Raw genomic sequence first — 17603 nt, forward strand, 5'->3', positions numbered from 1 at the left:
TGATTTCAGGCTTTTGGAGAAAAGGACTCAAGTGACTCTGATGTTTACAAAGCACCTATGAAACCCTGTACACACCTAGTTCATAATCCTCATAATTTATCAACAAACACAAAAAAGTGTCTTACTTGAGAGTAAGAGTACATGTGAGTGAGTGTGAGTGTGTGAGTGTGTGTGTGCACGCGCGTGTGCGTGTGCATGCGTGTGTGGAAATAAACTTATAAATGGGGGAAGTATTGGAGAAGGAAATATGTGGACTTGCACCTTTGAGCAAATAGCAGCGATGTTTTAGGAGCTGAAATTTCAGATTTACAGGCTTCAGCCCCAACTACTTCCCTTTTTTGTGGGGAGAGAAAGGGGTGATTAAAGCTGTTTTGTTGTTGTTTTGGGGGGGGGATAACTTTTGTTCAGTCTTTGCAAGTGACCAAACTTTAATTTTTAAGAATAGTATATTGACATATTAAACGGAAGCATTCTGAGTTTGAGGGATCTCCAGAGGAATGGAGTTCTGTGTTGTTCACATGTTAAAAGTTTGCTCACCTTTGGAGCAGAGGGAATACCTATTTTCAGACATCCGTCCATTTTCATCTCTTCGTTATTGTCAAACAGTGTGACTTGAAAATGTCGCTCTGTTATCTGTGTTCTGGGTTGTGAAGATCAATTGAAAAAGAACTCTTACAACATTGAAATGCAGAATTTTAAAAATTTTAAATATTGTATGAGGCAGTCATAAAAGGTGAAAAGGTTGTAATCTTAAAAGTAAAGGTGAAACTTTCCTGAATAAGGAAAGACAGTTTTGATCTCCTTTTCTGTTTGGTGGGCAGTGGGCTAGATAGTACCTGAAGCTGGTTTAAAAAATTTCCATTAACTGTGTTTATTTAAATAAGCATTTGAGGGAAATTACCAAGGCAGCTCTTTTCCTCAAAAGTAACCTGTTCCTCTTTGGAATAGCACATTTAGGACCATGTTAGTACCCAGGATTTTTACTTAATAAATCCTGACGGTGACTTTGCATAAAAATATGATCTTTAAGTAAGATTGAGGCCTGTGTAGGTAATAAAACATTACCAAAGTCTACAAAAGTAATTTAATTTTGCATGTTCTCTTTCATGGCAGAGAACAACACTGGTTCTGTTACCTTTTAAATGAAGAAATGATTTTTTGATAGGTGTTTAGTTTTTCTTCCCTCACTGCTGACACTCGGTCAGAAACCATTATTCTTTATATTTGATGGGCTGTTTTCAGAAGAATCTTATTAACAAGTGCACAATCGTTATCCAAAATTGTATGTTTAGAATGGAGTAGTTTAAAAGCTAGGTCTCAGAATCTGAAAAATAGCAAAGAAGACTGGATTTGGAAAGCAAGGTCTGGAATTGCTTGCCAAATTCTGAGGCTACAAAGAATAAATGTTTTGACTTTGGATTCCAAAACCCCATTTATGATTTTAAAAACACTTGAAATAAAATGATTATAAACTAAATTTGGTTCAGTGACATTACTTTGCACATTGTAGTTCTTTTGTACATTGTGAGACTTTTTTTTTAAGTCTTAATTTATTGCTAAAAGTTTTGTGTGATGCTATAGCATATCTCTAAACTTTACCAGAGAATTTTTTATTTCTGTTCCCCTGTACTGTCATGCATGTTCTATTGAGGCTTTTTGGCCTTAGTTGAAGACTGAATTTATGCCTTTTATAAACATGTGTTTTTTTTAAACATTCTGGAATATATAGGGTTTTAACGAATTAAATTTAATGGGCCCGATTGAAGTGAAGGGATTTAATATTTGTTAAAATGAAGTTAGTCAAATAAATTATCCACTGGGTTATAGCCAAAGCCACTAAAGGTTTAATAGTTGAGTCTCTGTATTTTTATTTCTCCTTATATTTAACAGCAGTGTAGTGTTACACATTACAGTAAATCTGTAACCTGTGACCTGAGTCTGTTATAGTCCTAAGTAGGAAGAGACCCTTAAAACAAGTTGCTGAGGATTCTGATTTCAGATATAGGCATTCCAGATCCTTCCCATGAGTTTAACTTTAGTACAGTCTCTACAATTTGAATGACATCAGTCATTCTGTAATTCCTGCCCAAATCATCTACTATGCGTTATCAGTGGTCCCTTTGCACTCCCAAGAAGAACTGATAAAAACTTTAAAGAAACATGTTGTTTGTCTTGATGTGTTTTGAAGAATATTGTCTTTAAATTGTTTCTTCTTGACACTGCCCACAATGGAAAAATTATCAAATTAAACCTACCTTATGGATGGCAGCTTGGAGCTTAGCAAGAGGTTGGAGGGTTTGAATTCCATTCCCAATTCTGGTTGTGTTTTGTTTCTTAACACTGATTACTGTTAGAAAGTTTGAAAGCTGGTTTTGATGTGAATAGCAAATTCTGGTAGATTGTGACTAAGGCTTAATGATGCCTATCTTAAGAGAAGAATGTGTTATAATGTTAATGAACAGTGCCAAATACACTGTACACATCTACAATTTAATCTTTGAATGTATGTTACTTGATTAGTTCCCTCCTGTGTGATGGTACCATGCATAGAGTCAAATCCTTGTGATGTTTTGTATGGCTGTAGACTTTGGCAACATGTAAATAATGTGTAAAGCAAGTTTTTATGATTAAGGAATCAAATTTATTGAATTTTACTATTGAAAGTTGAAACGACATGTATGGACAAAAACAATAAAAGAATATACACTTTTCATGGACTATAGTATTATGTGAATGCTACATTCTAAACATGTAGGGACTGCAAAAATGTAATGAGAAACTCATATGACAAGATAGCAATACTATATTTTTGGATGGTAAGTTGTTGATTGAAGTATATTCTCATTTTTACCAGATTAAACATTTGGAACCGTAAAATGTTATTTGCTTTTTGCTAGGTAACAGTGAGGTAAAATTCAGCTTCGCCATTGGTAAAATTGTCAAAATTCCACAGTAATTAAAATCTGAACAGTTTTTTACTGAATATGGAATGCCAAGTTGAAAATGTATATGTGTACTCTTTTAAAAAGGAATTTGACGTTCTCGTTAAACCAAGAAATAGAAGGGTAAGAGCTATGGTTTGTCTTACGTTGCATAGAGTATTCACTTTCTAACTCGAGGATCTAATGATAAGATAGCTGGCTTTTTATGCATAATTTTTATCTGAAATTGTTTTTCAAAGGTCACCTTTTAACTTTAGTTAATAGGAAATGCCTTTAACAAAAGTTAGTGTAGGAAAAGTTCAAGGTAGTTCGAAATAAAACCCAGGAAACAAGAATACGGCCAGCAGTTGTCCAAGAATCCTAGTCGATACGACATAAACTGTGATAAAATTAGTCGAAAAGGGAAGTGCAAAAAATTTGCTTGCGACTTGAATAAAAAATACACATTCATTCTAAAAAAAAAAAAAGATTAGAGAATTCAGAGAAGCAGATGTAAAGGAAAATAACTTCTAATACCATCGCTCATTGATTACGTTTTTGGTGACAATCCTAGAACTTTTTTGTATTTATATTTTAAAACGTGGATCCTACTGTAACAGGTTTAATAAAGAGATTCTTTTTAAACTACAAACCATAAATTGAGTCTTGCATTCTATTTTGTATTTGGTTATTGTATCTGGATATAAACAATTACATCACATGAAAATGTTTGGAAAAAATTATAGTTCACATTCAGTTGTCCTTAATGAGTATTTAACCTTGGCCCAAATTCTTCAAGTAATTTAATACTCATCTCTCTTACCTCCATCTTCTAGAGATTCAGGTACTATAAATTAATTTTAGCATCTGGATTCATATCCAGATGATTGCAAAAATAATAAAAACTATATGTCCTCCCAGATCAAACTATTTGGATTCTATGCTATTGACCATGTTTACACTTTCCTTCATTAGCATTAATAATTTAACTTGCTTTTATGAGGACAAGAAAAAAAATCTGTCTCAGGGAAGGAAAGCCTGATCAAAATGATAAAATCAGAATTAGGTGAGTGCTAACAGCATAGTTCTACTTGCACAAAGTATTTAATATTTCCTTTCTGATGATTGATTTCAACTGCTAAATCTTTTATGCATTTGGTTCTGTGAACTATTCCTTTATTTTGATAAGTGTATTTTGCCATTTTATTCCCCAGTAGTAGATGTACATAACAACTAAATTTCTTATTTGTACAAAATTTAGTGAAGTAGATGGGTAATGGTAATAGTAACCAACTGTTTTCCCCAGAGAGGAACCTATATTTTAATTAGGTTTCAGATAATTAGAAAATGGAACATAAAAATGTGGAAGGTACTTAACTGGAGATGTTTGGCAGCATTTATCCAGTGTAGTTGTACTCAACTGGAGTGATTATGCCTGACAGTGGACATTTGCTAATGTATGGAGACATTTTTTATTTGTCACAACTGGGGGAGGAGAGGCCAAGGATGCTGCTAAAAGTGCTGCAGTTCATCCGACAGCCTTCAAAACAATTATCCGGCCTTAACTGTCAGTCAGTGGTGCTGAGGCTCAGAATCTTTGGTCTAGTGTAGTTTATTTGAAGAGAGGTGATGAGGATGTTGCCTAAAATATGCTATATGGTAATTGTAAAAAAAAAAAAAAGTTTGTTTAGATTTGACTATAGACCATAGTTTAGAGGTGAAACGTTATATATGCATATTTTAATTATATGAAATGATATACTAAGTTTTTTCCACTCATGAGTTCTATTTATTATTTTTACATTTATCTTTGGCATTTTGAGATACCTACCAATTTTCCAAAGCTTGTCAGCTTGTTGCCTGAATTTATTTGAGAGAGAGTAATGTTTTTTGAAAGATAGTAATGTTTTACACAGGTATGGTGTTATAAGAAATCTCATGCTTCAAATTACTCATTGTATAAACAGATATCAAGTTAGCAATTTCTTTTATGCATCCTGTAGGTAATTGATTTCCACATTATATAACCATTTATATTGTTCTTAAAAATTATCTTTAAAATGCTTGTCGTATGTATGTCCCGTGCTTATTTTTGAGATATATCTCCAAGAATAATAACTAAATCATTGTTATATTTCTTTACCTCTTCCTTTTTTAGCCCTCTGAAAGTGACATTGATAGAAGTGGCTTCAGTCTAATGTGATTTTCCCAAATATTACCTGCAATTCAAATAAGTAATTGAGAGTGCTTCTTGTAAAGAGGTTTTGCTTGGCCTGGACCTCAAAGAGGACTTTTCTGAGGGATAATTATAGAGGTATAAACCTGCTTATGTTCAGGTGTACATGGGATATATGTATACGTGAAAATAGTCCTGGTAAGTCTGTCATTAATTTTGGAGTGTGAGGTACAACAATATAGAGTCTTCAGGAGATTAATAGGAATGCATAAGAAATATCCAGGCAAATGATTTCATTACATATTAATTTATGGATTACTTGGAAGCTGAAGTTCATCTGTATGTAGATATGCAGAATATCAAGTTTGCAAAATCAGACTTTATCAGTTATACTCTTGAGATCCTCAGCTTATCAGATGGAATATAAGACCAGCCACGATGCTCAGCATCAGTTGATGATGCTTTTAATTATTTTAAAAGAAAGAAAAACATAGCTTCCTTACTGCTTACTCGTCTGCGCCCAGGGAAAGAAAAGCGAAGTTAACACAACCAGCATGTGTACATATTCTATTCATGCAGGTAGAAGTAGGATTGTGATTGCTGTGTCCAAGGGTAATCATTGCCAAATTCCCCTTTGTAGGTCCTATACCATATTCTATTATACTTCCACTTGCAGTGTATGAGATTGCCTATTTCTTTATAGAGTCTGCCGCCATCAACTTTTAGATTTTTGCAATTTGATGGATGAGAAGTGTTTTTTGTAGTTTTAATTTGCATTTTATGGTAGATTGTGTTTGCAAAGATGGTGTAACAATAGTTCCCATTCCACATGCTTTTTTTTTTTTTTTTCACATGCTTTTTTACTGTGTTACTTTGCCAGTTTTTCATAATGCGATAGAGTCTATTTCCCTGTTCCTTGAATCTGGGCTGGCCCTGTGACTGACTGTGATTAATAGTATGTGTCAGAAGTGCCACTCAGCTTGCAAGGCTGCATCTTAAAGATCTTGCTTCTTCCTCCTTGTTCTTGGAGCACTGAGCCATCACATAATGAGGTATGTCTTGCTGGAGAGACCACATGGAGGGGAGGGGGGAGGGTCCCAGTGGGAGGAGGAGGGCGAGGGAGAGAGACAAGAGGGGCTATAAATGGAAAGAGATTTAGAAGACATCAGTCAATTACCTTAGGTAGACCTTATTTTAATCCAAACTTCTGTTTGTTATTTTTATTTGTTTCAGGTTAAATTTATATATTAACTTGGAGAGAACTGACATTTTTATGATGTTGAATTGACCAAGAACAAAGGATATCATGCCACTTGTTCAAGTTTACTCTTGAATTTTTCAGTCTTTCAAGAGGGTTTTAAAATTTTATTCATGTAAGTGTTGCAAATTTCTAAGTTTACACTCAAATATTTAATCTTGGTTTCTTTTTCTTTTGTATTGATTTTTGTATGTTGATTTTATATTCCACTACCTCACTGAATTCTCATATTGTTTATATTAGCTTTACTTTTGTTTTTCTTAGATTTTCTAGGTATTCTATCATCAGCAAATAGAGATAATTTTACCACTTCCTTTGCAATTCTTATGTTTTTAACTGTTTTTTCTTTTCTAATTATGTTTACTAATACCTCCAATGTAATAAGTGATGGAGATAATGGGTAACCAAGCCTTAAACTTGACTTCAGTGAGAATGCCCGTACTGTTTCCCCTCTTATCAGATGCTGATTTGGAAGCTAAGCATATGTGTATATTTATACATATAAATTGTGATAAGAAAGTATTCATCATTTCCTATTTAAATCCTTGATTAAATATTAAATCAAGAATTGATGCTAAATTTTGTTCAAGACTTTTTAGGATATATGGAGATGATTGTATGATTTTACTTCTTAGATCTTCTAATATGGTAAATTATGCTAATGGTTTCCTAATATTAAATCTTCATTGTATTCCTGGAATAAACCACACGGAGATGTATTGTTCTTTTTTAAAAACTGAGCTTTTGGATTCTATTTGCTGATATTTTAATTATAATTTTGCATTGATGTTCATAAGTGAGCTATGTCTGAAGTTTTCTTTCCTTTGCAATGTAATTCAGGTTTTGGAATCAATGTTATATTTTACAAAAATACATTGGAAGTTTCTCTTCTTTTAGAACAGTTTAATAGGGTTGGGATTATTTGATCTTTGAAGATTTGATAGAATTCCCCTCTGAAACCACCTAGACCTGGTGCTTGTTTTGGGGTTAGTTCTTTGATAAGTTTTTAATTTCAGTTTATATTTTCTATCTCAGTAGAGGCCAAATTTGGTAAAATATATTTTCTTAGGATACCTATTCCAGTTTTCAACTTTATTTGTAAAGACATGTACTAAGTAATCTTTCAGTGTTTTCTTTTTTTTTAATATAGCCTTTGTTTCTAAGTTATTTTCCCCTTTTCATTTCTATGTTGTGTATTTGTGTTTTCTTTTTCTTTTTTTGATTAGTTATCTAGTGGCCTCATTTATTTTGTTGATTAATTTTTAAGAACCAGCTTTTTAATTTGTTAGTTCTATTATTTCATTTTGTTTCTAAACCATTATTTGTGCCTTATCTGTATTATTGCATTTCCTCTTTCAGTTTTCTCTGTTGCTATTTTTATAGCTTTTGAAGTGCATATTTAATGCAGTATATTTATTCTTTATTTTTCTTAGTATAAGTATATATATAAGCTCTAGATTTCCCACCAATCACTGATTTAGTTGTATCCTATACATCCTTTTTTTATTATAATTTTTAAAGAAATTTGGCGATTTTGGCTTGTCTTTTTGCTCTTACCTAAGTTGTGTGTTTAATAAGTGGTTTTTAAATTTTTCCTGTTAAAATGACATTTTTGGCTTTAAAAACTTGTTTATTGGCTTCTAATTTTACCATATTGTGATCAAAGAAATATTGTTTGTATTTTCCTACTTTATACAACTTTTTGAGGTATTCTTTTTGACATAATAGTCAGTTTCCTCAACTGTTTCATGTTTCTTGAAAAGAAGATAGATTCTTTAATATCAGGGTACAGATTTTGATATATATTCATATATATAAGTATCTACCTTACTGAGTATGTTATTTAGGACTTTTATATACTTAGTGTATTTATTTTTATTTTGTCTTGGACTAATAATGATGTATTATTAATATGTGTGTCAATTTGTCCCTGCATCTTCTCATGTTTCTGCTTTATGAAGGTGGCCACTATGTTATTTGGTATAGAGATATTCAAAACTGCTATATTTTCATTATGAATTGTGAACTTAATGTTACAAAGTGTCCTTCTTTGTCTTTGTTCAGTGCTTTGGGGCCTGAATTCATCTTGTTAGATATTATGCTCACAGCCCTGCTTTACTTTTGTTTGCAATTGCCTAGTCTATTTTGCCTATTTCTCTATTTTTAGCCTTGTTTTAGAGGTGTCTCTTGAATACAGCATAAGCTTGGATTTTGCTTTATTAAACTACGTGGGAAAAGATAAATGGTTATGTTAAGCCTATTTATATTTATTGGTATAACTCACTTGGTGAGTCTATGCATTGCTGTGGAGACAGTCCGGCTAAGACTTACAAATTCATGCTTCCTAAGTTTTCAGTAATGTGTATTATTTTTATAAATGAACACCTACATAGAGTAAACTTTTATATTAAAAAAGCCAGGGTTTTATATTTTATGTGTATGGTATATATTTTGTTTTACTTACATAGAATTTTCGTATAATGTTTTTTATTTCAGAATATTCTACGTGACTTTATTTTTCTTTGATTGACAGTGTTGACCTGAAATAAATAGACTCACAGATATTTCTCCAGGAAAGGTAGGTTTATTTGGGATCAGCAGAGAATTGCAATTCTGGGTCTGCACCCACAGCAAGCTTTGTTCAAGCCCCCGCCACAGCAAAGGAAGGAGGATGCTTTTACAGAGAGGAAAAGGAAGTTGGTAGGGCTGTAGTAAACAGAGTCCGTGGCTTTTCATTGTCTGAGTCCTTGTCAGGAAAGGAGTCTTCCTTCTTCCTGTTGGCTCTGCTATCGTTTCAGAGCGTGAGAGCTCCCCCTTCTGGTTGCCCAACTCTATTCAATTGAGGTTTCTGTGTATTAATTTTTTTTTTTTTGCAACAGTTTAAAAAATCAAATGCACTTGGTATTTTCATTGACATTTTCTTTTGTTCTTTCTTTGTTGTACTGTCTCCCCCACCCCATAATAGTAATCTGCTCATAGTGGGCACTTGGTGAATACTAGGTACAACAAATGACTGTCCCTAGGCAACTTTAATCTGTGTTTGAATGTGTCTACTGGAACCAAATCTGTGATCTAGAGACCATCAACACTGTGCGGCTCAACATGATCTAGCCATTCTGTTTTCAAGCAGAATTTAAAACACTACTGTTCATCATTTCCTTGAACCCAATTTCCCCTTAAGCCAAATGTGTCATTCTTATTTTACTGGGCACTTTTGTCTTTGGTATTCATATAAAATGTTGAGTAAAATGGAAATTTAAACAATACTATTTAGCGACAGCTTATGATGGTGTTCTAAGTTGAATAATGGCCACCCAAAGATAGCAAGTCCTAAACCCTGGAATTTATAAACGTTACCTTAAAATTTGGAAAGAGGGTTTTGCAGATGTAATCAAATTAAGAATTTTGGGAAGAGGGGATTGCCCTAGATTATCTGGGTGGGCCCTAAATGCCGTCAAAGTAGCTTTAAAAGAGTGAGGAAAAGGGAGATAACACAGACACAGAGGAAAGGACATGCGGATCAAGGAAGCAGTGTGATCATGGAGGCACAGATTGGAGTGATTCTTTCCCAAGCCACAGAATGCCTAGAACCACCAGAGCCTGGAAGAGGCAAGGCATGCATTCTCCCCTAGATTCTTCAGAGGGAATGTAGCCCTGCGGACACCTTGATTCAGACTTCAGTCCTCCAGAACTGCGAGAGAAAAAAATTTCTGTTGTTGTAAGTCACCAAGTCTATAATATGTCACAACAGCCACAGAAAACTAATATAGATGGAAAAGTTACTAAAGCCGTATGAAAATGGCTATTGTAGGAGATAGCCTGGCTGTTGCTATTTGTCTATAATCTCTGAATTGACTCAAACTATTGTGCCAGGAAGACAAAGTTTTTAAGGCTAACTACTTAAAAGGCAGAGTGCATTTAAGGCTGAAGGATGTGAATTTGGCTAAGTAATGTATGTTTTGCCCTCAAAGATCATTGAGCTGACAACCACCTGGTAAAACCCAAATTTTTGAACAACTGGTTATAAGCGACCAGTCTCATGTTGCTATGTCTGACAATTCAAAGGTGTAGTGGACTGTCAGCATTTCTACGGCTGTCTACCTTCCAAACTTTCCCTCCTTTCTGGGATAATCCACCATGAGTCTCAGTGGAACACAGGGTGCTACCTCCAATGATAGTTAATGGTTAATTTGTCCCTCTCCTCTTCTTCTTGGAGCCAGGACTTGGTCATATGACCAGGGCTTAGTTAATTAAACATTCCAACTCAGGACCCTGAATCTTCAGTGACTGCCATATACATAGGGACAGTTAGGCAGGATTCACAGCAGCAGGGGCAGCTGTTTCTGCTAAAAGCGCCCTGTTTCCTCACTTCAACGCTGTCTTGGTGTTGGCTCCTAGTCAAAGTCTGGCGCCCCCCCAGCATCCCACCAATAATGTGAATTCCCAATATCCTTCCAGTAATTTCCCTTTTTACTTAAGAGAACTGGTGTCAGTTTCTGCTACTTTTAGTTTGAAGGTTTCTAACAGATGTATTGGCTCTTCTTAATGTCTTAGTATCTATCTTACTATCTTAGTATTTTCTTAAGAATTCAGGCTTCTTTAATCCAATAGGATTTCTGACTCGAGAGTGAAAGTGAGCCTTGGACAGCCTTAAAATACTACTGTTGATTATCTTTTCAAGACATACCAAATTGTATAAAGTAATCAAAACACCTAAGGAGGTCTTTGTGACAAGTTAGCTAGTGTTTTAGCATCCTTATTATCCCCAGGATAATTAGAATTCTGCTCGATACTTTAAGGTAAAACTGATAAGTTTTTTTGTTAATTAATTAATTATATAGCACATACAGAAAAAATTATAAAATTTATTATTGATTGCTTCATGCCAATCATTGTTTTATGCGTTTTATATGTTATCTTATTTAATCCTCATTAAAATATTATGAGTCAGGTACCATTAAAATTTCTAGATAAGGAAATGGAGACATTGGCAAAAGAAAAAAGAGGGGGCATCTGATAGTTTTGTTCCCCTCTAAACAACTTCAACCATCACTAGTAAGTCAAGTACAGTGAAGTCCAGACAATCCAGTCACTGCAAGACTTAATGCATCCTTTATTTGTGACTTAAGTGTGGCTCTCAAAACAGTACCACATATAGATGGTGCAGTTGGCGTAGCAGATGTAGATTGAAGCCAGCTGCAGAATTGCACAAATGAATCTATAGTTTAATTTGATATATATGTATATATAAAATTGTATAATTGTATAACATAAATATAATTTTTTTAAGGAGCACCTTCCTCATCTAGAAAATCATTTGGGATTACTTAAGGCAATCTCAACTTCATAGTTTAGCTGAAAACCATATGGAGAATCTTGATATAGAGGTAGAGAGTAAAAATAACTTTTAAAGAAGTTAGTATGGCTTACATTTCATGATCAAGCTGGCAGAAATAACTAACTTTTTAGGCTGTTCTCTTCTTGTACCATACTTTGTCCCAGTGATATTTTACCTCTTTATCGTGGCACATCTCATGCCTCCAAGTGGAAGTCTCCAATGGTGAGGGCCTGAATGACTCTGCTGGGGTTATATGTTTAGTGCCTGTTTTTCCTGTTGGCTAGGTTCCTCACCTCTTCTCCCTGTAATCTCATGACCTCTCCCTCTCCACGTGGTGTCTTCAACTTGCCTCTATATATGGTGTTTCCAGTAGAGTAGCCAGACCTCTGACATGGCAGCTCAGGGCTCCCAAGAGTGCAAAAGCAAAAGCTGCCAGGGCTTCTTCCTTATTGTATTGGTTAAAGCAGGTCACTGGGCCAGCTCAGATTCAGGGGGAGGAGATTACAGAAGGACTACTTTGGGAGTCACCAAAGAAAGAGTGGAGCACATGGTGTAAAGGCCATGTTTGTGTCCAGCCATTATGTGCATGCACATGCTGGACGTTTGATGAAAGATTTTTCTCCCTTCTCCTTGCATCACGTCAGATCCTTATTTCAACTACCTATGCATAGATGCAAAAATAAGGACCTCACATCCCATATTTATCATGCTATTAGTATTTCTTTGTGTTAGGTCAGATTTGTAATAATTTTCATCAGAGGTTAATGCAGAATTTAGAAAGCAATGAATTGTGCCTTATCGTCAAAATAAAGATCAGATCAGAACAGAATGAGAATAATTTTCTGAGAAAAAGAATAGGTACATCCTATTGGTTGATTTTTTTTAAACCAGCATTCTTAAGGTATAATTTATGTAATACAATTTAAGGTATAATTAACATAAATAAAATGCATAGATCTTAAGTGTTGTTTTACTGAGTTTTGACAATTTTATACACCTACCCAAAACGACATAAATCATTTCTATCACCAGAGAAAGTGTTCTCATGCCCCTTTCCAGTCAGTTCTCTCTCACCTCCAGGAGCAGCTATTGTTATGATATCTGTTACCATAGATTCGTTTTGCTGGTTCTTAAATTTCATGTAAATTGTATAGATTATACAACCTGTTGTGTCTAGATTTATTTACTTACCATGATGTTTTTGAAATTCTTCCGTTTAGTTGAGTATATCAGTAGTTCCCTTTATTAAATAATGAGTAGTTTTCCATTGGATGGATATACCACATTTTGTTTATCCATGCTCCTGTTGATTGATTGACACTTTGGTTATTTCCAGTTTTTGGCTACTATAAATAAGGATGCTATAAACACTCTTGTATCTCTCTCTCTCTCACCCTCTCTTTCCCTCCCCCCATACATACTTGCTGAATCAAAGAGTAAATGTATATTTAAGTTGTAATAAATTGCCAAACGGTTCTCTAAAGTGGCAGTAGGGAATTCCCTGGTGGCACAGTGGTTAAGAATCCGCCTGCCAATGCAGGGGACATGGGTTCAAGCCCTGGTCTGGGAAGATCCCACATGCCACGGAGCAACTAAGCCCGTGTGCCACAACTACTGACCCTGTGCTCTAGAGCCCGCGAGCCACAACTACTGAAGCCCGTGCACCTAGAGCCCGTGCTCTGCAACAAGAGAAGCCACTGCAATGAGAAGCCCACACACTGCAGCAAAGAGTAGCCCCCACTCGCTGCAGCTAGAGAAAGCCCATGCAGCAATGAAGACCCAATGTGGCCACAAATAAATAAATAAATAAATAAATAAATAAAATTTAAAAAAGTGGTAGTAATAAAGAGAGTTTTAGTCACTTCCTATCATCACTAATGTTTGGTGTTGCCAGTCTTTTTAGCATTCTAATGGATGTGAAATGGTGTCTCATAGTTTTATTTTGCATTTCTCTTACGACTAAAGATGTTGGACACATTTTCATGCACTCATTGTCCATTCATACACCTTCTCCTGTCAAGTGGCTTTAAGACGTTTTCCCACTTGTATAATTCTTTATATATTCTGATACCAGTACTTTGTCAGATCAATGTGTTAAGATTATTTTTATCCTCAGTCTATGGCTTGTCTATTCATTTTCTTAATGATATCTTTTGATGAGCAAAAATGTTTACTTGTGATTAAATTCAAGTTATCAATTTTTAAAATTTTATGGTTAGTCCTTTTTGTCTTATCTAAAAATATTTTAATGGTCCAAGGTCACAAAAGGTATTTTCCTATGTTTTTTAGTAGATATTCTATGGTTTTAGCTTTTATATTTAGGTCAACTTCCATTTGAACTGTAGTCAGAAAAGATACTTGTTATGATTTCAATCTTAAATTTTTCAGACTTGTTTTGTGGCCTAACATATGATCTCTCCTGGAGAATGTTTCATGCAGACTTGAAAAAAATTTGTCTTCTGTTGCCGTTGGATAGAATGTTCTGTGTGTGTATGTTAGACCTATTTGGTTTATATTATTGTTCAAGTCCACTGTTACCTTATTGATTTTCTGACTAAATCATCTATCTGTTATTGAAAGTAGGGGTACAATTATTGTATTGCTGTCTATTTCTTCCTGCAGTCCTATTAATATTTGCTTTATATATTTTTGTTCTCCTATATTGGGGTGCATATATATTTACAATTGTTATATCCCCTTGATGAATTGACCCCATTGTCATTATATAGTGCCGTTATTTGTCTTTTTTGATAGTTTATGACTTAAAGTCTATTTTGTCTGATACAAGTATAGTCATTTCTCTCTCTTTTGGTTATCATTTACATGGAATATCTTTTTCCACCCCTTCACTTTCAGCCTATGTGTGTCATTAAAGCTAACGTGACTCTCTTGTAGGCGCCAAATTGTTGGTCACTAGGGCAGGCCAGGTACTGGAGTCTACCATGACATTCACTTCATTCTGTCACTCTGCCGTGCTGCCTAGGCTTCAAGTGGGGTGAAGGGTGTAATGTGAAACTGTCCTTCCTACCCTCTTCATTGCATCTTTTCTTATTTCCGCGCTCCATCCAGGTGCTGTAATCTCTCACCTGGAACCCTTCACTCTTGTGAAGGTATTTTTGTGAGTGGTTAGTTGTTCAAATTGACGTTTCTGTGAGGGCACCAGTGGTGGAAACTCCTGTCTCACCATCTTGCTGACTTCACTTCAAACTATTTTAAAACTAGACGAAATAAGAGCCACTTTTTGTTGCAGTAATCTTGTTGCTATCCATGGCTTGTTGTTATAAGTCCCATTTCTCAAAAAGAGTTGCAGCATCAGCAGATTTCAACTCAGCGGTTGTTAAGCATATTTGGCTCATGAAGGCCAATTCCCTTCCTAGTGATCTTTATCAAATTGAGAATAGCAGTCTTTGAATTTGCTAGTCTTTGTGTAGTGAATATTAATGTTTTCTTTATTTCTCCCAGTGATATTGTGTCAAAACAGCATTTGACAAATCAGTCAACTGAAGCAAAATTCTGGGGTCACTTGAATGCCTATTTATTTCATTAGGGGTGGAGTCACATCCATTGTGTTCACTTTTCCTGTTTTATTTTCATAGCTAGATACATGATTTAAGGGCAATTTACTTGGAGGAATCACATTTCTCTTACATAGGTTACGTGAAATAGGAGAAACCTAATTCTTCCATCAGAATATAGGAATCTATTAGACATATACCCCCCCTACTTCATAGGAATGAAAAGCTTCCTTTTGTGTCTCCTGAAAATATTCAGGTATGGGGCTTCTGGAATGAAGAATTTGTTGTACTTCTGAGTTACTAGTTGGTTTCTTCTATCTGCACTGTACATCTTCATGCAACACATCCTGTTTCTCCCTTTGCATTGATTACTAGGGTGCTCAGAACCAAATGGGTATTCTACTTCTACTGAATATGAGTATCAATTCTGCTTTCACATTATAATTTTTAGACTTATCTTTCACTAAGTCCAATTTCCTCATTTACTTAGTTTTTAAAAAGCTTAACTGGCCATTTTTAGGTTGTCCTAAAACAGTGGATCTCACTTTTGCCTATATTAAATCACAAAGTTTTGAGGATGGGGTGAGGGTGTTACCCAGGCTCCATCAGAAAGGATAACCCAGGTCTTGCTGGCTCTTGCCCTTGCACTTCTTCTGTCCTCTGGGCTCTGACCTCTGTCCACCTGTTGACAGATACATGCTCTCTCTCTCCTTCCCCATGCACCTGAGCACAAGCTTCTCTGGCAGATGTTCTCCACCCACCCCCTCCCCTATTCAGATCATCTCATGCAAATAAATATCACAGGCTTGCAAATGCACTACTTCATAAAAATTCCTGAAATCCTTTTAGCTCAACCCAGATCCACACTACAGATTTATTCAACCTAGGAAGCCAGGAAATGTACAGAGCACAGGGGAGTGACCAGACTTGCTCTATTATTTCCACTTCTGTTTTGTTTCTCTGCAGCCCCATTCCAGGTACTCCAAACATTTTTACTGCTCTCTTTTCTACAGTCAGTCAGGTCACAGCCAGGATTCACCCGTGCTGGTGATACCCTCTCATGAAGGCTTCCTATCCATGATTTTCTTGCCTCTGATGCACATGCTATTCATGCAATGTAGATGGAAATTGCTCCATTAATTTCCTGACACTTGTTTGAATATGTGCTTCTTGAGAAAAACAGTGTGCACCAATAATTGGGAAACGTACAGGGGTCCTATGCCCTTTATGGCTTCAAAGAAAAGAGCATTAATTAAGGAAATTATTCTCCTTTTTTAAAAAAAATTTTTTTAATACCACAGGTTCTTATTATTCATCCATTTTATACACATCAGTGTATACATGTCAGTCCCAATCGCCAAATTCATCACACCACCACCCCCACCCCTGCCGCTTTCCCCGCTTGGTGTCCATTCGTTTCTTCTCTACATCTGTTTCTTAATTTCTGCCCTGCAAACCTGTTCATCTGTACCATTTTTCTAGGTTCCACATATATGCGTTAATATACGATATTTGTTTTTCTCTTTGACTTACTTCACTCTGTATGACAGTCTCTAGATCCATCCATGTCTCTACAAATGACCCAATTTTGTTCCTTTTTATGGCTGAGTAATATTCCATTGTATATATGTACCACATCTTCTTTATCCATTCGTCTGTCGATGGGCATTTAGGTTGCTTCCATGACCTGGCTATTATAAATAGTGCTGCAATGAACATTGGGGTGCATGTGTCTTTTTGAATTATGGTCTTCTCTGGGTATACGCCCAGTAGTGGGATTTCTGGATCATATGGTAATTCTATTTTTAGTTTTTTAAGGAACCTACATACTGTTCTCCATAGTGGCTGTATCAATTTACATTCCCACCAACAGTGCAAGAGGGTTCCCTTTTCTCCATACCCTCTTCAGCATTTGTTGTTTGTAGATTTTCTGTTGATACCCATTCTAACTGGTGTGAGGTGATACCTCACTGTAGTTTTGATTTGCATTTCTCTAATAATTAGTGATGTTGAGCAGCTTTTCATGTGCTTCTTGGCCATCTGTATGTCTTCTTTGGAGAAATGTCTATTTAGTTCTTCTGCCCATTTTTGGATTGGGTTGTTTGTTTTTTTAATATTGAGCTGCATGAGCTATTTATATATTTTGGAGATTAATCCTTTGTCCGTTGATTCGTTTGCAAATATTTTCTCCCATTCTGAGGGTTGTCTTTTCGTCTTCCTTATGGTTTCCTTTGCTGTGCAAAAGCTTTTAAGTTTCATTCGGTCCCATTTGTTTCTTTTTGTTTTTATTTCCATTACTCTAGGAGGTGGATCAAAAAAGATCTTGCTGTGATTTATGTCAAAGAGTGTTCTTCCTATGTTCTCCTCTGACAGTTTTATAGTGTCCGGTCTTACA

This window comes from Hyperoodon ampullatus (assembly GCF_949752795.1).
Source record: "Hyperoodon ampullatus genome assembly, chromosome: 12".
Lineage (NCBI taxonomy): Eukaryota > Metazoa > Chordata > Mammalia > Artiodactyla > Ziphiidae > Hyperoodon > Hyperoodon ampullatus.